The sequence below is a fragment of the Pinus tabuliformis genome, chromosome 4_1 (genome assembly GCF_031772625.1).
Source record: "Pinus tabuliformis cultivar Carrire ecotype Pingquan chromosome 4_1, CPIR1, whole genome shotgun sequence".
Taxonomy (NCBI): domain Eukaryota; kingdom Viridiplantae; phylum Streptophyta; class Pinopsida; order Pinales; family Pinaceae; genus Pinus; species Pinus tabuliformis.
In genome coordinates, this window is record NC_142303.1 from 682,274,453 (window position 1) to 682,277,869 (window position 3,417).

Below are 3,417 nucleotides of genomic sequence, written 5' to 3' on the forward strand. Positions count from 1 at the left end.
GCTCAATTTTCTTACTAATATGATGATTAGAATATCCAATCAATTTTCACAGCTGTATATATTTTTTCCTTGCCTACACTGCATCGCGGATATGAACGCCCACATCAGTCAATGATGACCATTGATAGTGGTCACTGATTGGATTGAGTGAACTTTTTCCAGGGAAAAAAAATCCATAGAATTGGATTGAGTGAACTTTTTCCAGGGAAAAAAAATCCCTAGGTTATCTATTAAGAATAAAAAAAACAGATAATGTGGACATTGGACGAACGAGGATGAGGTATAGTGGGCACAGGGCACTCGGTGGATTGAGTCATCTGCATCCGCGTTTGGAGTCTTTCATTGCGTTTTCCGCAACCATCTCGATTGTGGACGGCTTCTTCTTAAATGTGTTATATATCATCTACATATTATAAGGATAGACCTCATCCTCATCTGATCAGATCACACCAACTACCCATTATCCCTATCTTCAGGGTTTCCCCTCGCGTACTCTCAGAGGCTTCCTGTTATCGCTCTTTCGCACATAAATCCGTTACTATTCCCTTCACTCAGGTGAGCGCTGAGAGGAAATAAATAGATCGATTAGTGGAGAACAGTCGATTAACTAAAGCTTGAAATCAAGAAATAGGAATCAATGGGGAATCATCTATGCTGTTTTAAACCGTGCAGAACCACCGCGGCAGCGAAAGTTATAAGGTGGAGCGATGGTGGCATTCAACAATTTGGGGAGGCAATTAAGGTGGGAGAGCTTATGGTGGACAATCCCCAACAATTCGCGTGCAATTTCAATGATCTCCAAGCAGGCCGTCGCATCGTTGCACTCCGTCCTGAGCAGGATTTAGCGCTGGGAGCCGTCTATGTTCTTTTGCCAATGCAAAAATATTTGCGGTGTGTACTATCGTCTTCTGACATGGCGTCGCTTAATTTGTTAGCATCCCAATGCAACTCGGCCCTTAGAAAGCCCTTAGAATCTTTCCAGCCGTTGGCAGTGGCCATTTATGTGAATTTTCTTCAGACAATGGCAGTGCCGAGAAGACAAATCAATTGCAAATAAAATTGAAAGATGGTTTTGTGGTGCCAAAGTTGGAGTTAAATGAAGATGAAGACCAACCGACAGAGTCGGGGTTGGGGTTCAGCCAGCACAGGGTACGCGGTTTTAGGTATTGGAAACCAGTGCTTGAGACGATAAAAGAATCCCCGCGTGTTTGCAAATCCTAGAATCGCGGAATATCCCTCGCAACGTGTTTTGGGAATTTGGCAATTGAAGTTCCAGTTTCAGTCCATTTAACATTAACATTAGAAATTGTGGTCTCCTCTTCCATCGTGCTTTCACATATGAGAAATTATGTAGCGAAGATTGCGTCCATGCAACCACCGAGCTATCCAAACCAAGTTCCCAGACATTGCAAGGTTTTGGGCATGGAGTTGGTCCACACTGTAATCTGGACAAACTAAAAATGAAGATTCTTTTTAATTTCGTAATTGTTTCGTCAATGGATAATTTACTTCCTATTTAAATATAATTTTTTTTAATAAATTTTTTTTTTTTTCACTTTCAATGATACTCACTTTTTATTTAAATGTATTTTATTTATTTCTTTAACAAATTATTTTTATTTTTTTTTTTAATTATAATTGTATTTTGGAGTTGTCTTTAGTGAGATTTTCTTGGAAGTTTTTCCAGTGTAGTTTTTCTAAAAATCTGGTAGCAATTTATTGAAATCACAACTTTGATCGGTAAGACCTACACAATTGACATGCTCTAGGGCTTTTCAAGATGTTGAATCCATATATAGTCAAAAAACTAGTTTAAATAACACAAATCAAAATTTCACCTCAAAATTTTCAACGAGATTCCTACACCGAAAAATCCAGAAAATTGCAATCAAAACAACTCTGTGTTTTTTAACAACGATTTTTAATTATACATTTTTTCAAACATTAAAAAAAAGTTTTCAAGTATTTCCCAATTTATTATTTAAAATTTAAAATTCAAATAATAATAGTTAGTTCTAAAACCTAAAAATTAACATGTTTATGCTAATGACTTAGTGATGTCAAGTATATTATATTTATATAACAATTATATGATATTTACATAACAATTGATGATGATGATGGTGGTGGTGGTTAACGTCCACTTAGACCAAACTTTGGTCTATCGGCCCTAAAGAAATGAATTATTTAGTTTGATTTAAGATTTTATTCCTATGCTCAAAAAGCTTGGAGAGAAGCCTCCCTAGCTCACTGTAATTTTGACAACGTAAAAGGCTACGAAGGTCAGTATTGCAACAAATATTTTGAAACTAAGATCTAATCTAATGTGTTTGTATGTGGGGCACTTTAAGTGGAAGTGATTTTCATCCTCTATGTTTGTATTCTCACAGAGATGGCACAACCTTTCCATCCATGGTGTTTTAGGAACCGCCCAACAACCCGTTTAACTATGGAGCTCATGAGAGTTGGTTCTAATCTTGGCTATATTAATTTTCTTCTTTGAGCTAATTAAAACTGTGAGATAATTTTGATCTTCTAGGGTGGGGTTGATGACCTCCTTATAATATCTTAATTTTGTTTTAGCTGCTAAATCTTTCTCACACCACATTTTTTCTTTGAACTTAGACGTAAAAATATTTTTAATGTTATTAATGTTTTGTAATGCAACATTCCTGTCGATCTCCCAATGGTTTAACCAAGCCCTCGTGTCTTGATACCAACCTCGTTTGAACCTTAGGTGGTTTTGGCTGTAATTTAAAGCTAGCTTAAGAAGTCCATGATCTCCTATGTTATTGAGTTTGTGCTTGTACAATAGAGAAAGACACGCTTCTATAAGGAGAATAGGATAGGGTGTGCTGCTTTGAATTTTGAGGTTATACGTTATAAAATGCTTCTGGATTTGCTCAATCTTTCTTGAGGATTCTTTAGAAATGCTACAACCCCAAACCTCACGTCCATATAAGATAACCAAAGTGACTAAAGTTTCAAAGAGGAACTTCTTTCTATCCCACATTACGAGGTTTTCCATTTTACAATTATTTTCAAGACCAAAATAAGCTTTCCATCCCCCATTAATCCTTTTCTCGTGCTATAGTTCCAGTTGAGCTTGTGATGAATATCAATTCCTAGGTACTTGTAGGAAGACACTTCCTCCAAGTTACTATTGTCATACATAAAATTAACGTAAGTGTCCTTAGATTTGAAAATCATAACTTTTTTTTTGTGAGTGTTAACAATCATACCCATGGTAGAGCAGAAATCCTTAAGAAGTATAAGTTGCTTATCAAAATCAGATGGGCATCTTGCAAGAAGAACAATATCGTCAGAGTAGAGAAGAAGGATGATGACTGTCCTAACTAAGATCGTGCTAGCACATCCTACTTCCTCTAAACAACCCTCTAGCTTGTCTATGTAAAT

At 36.4% G+C, this 3,417-nt stretch overlaps 1 pseudogene; it reads left to right on the forward strand.

Moving 5' to 3' along the window:
* The first annotated feature begins 447 nt into the window (after positions 1 to 447).
* Positions 448 to 1,533, forward strand: LOC149177967 (uncharacterized; annotated as a pseudogene).
* Positions 1,534 to 3,417: the final 1,884 nt, after the last annotated feature.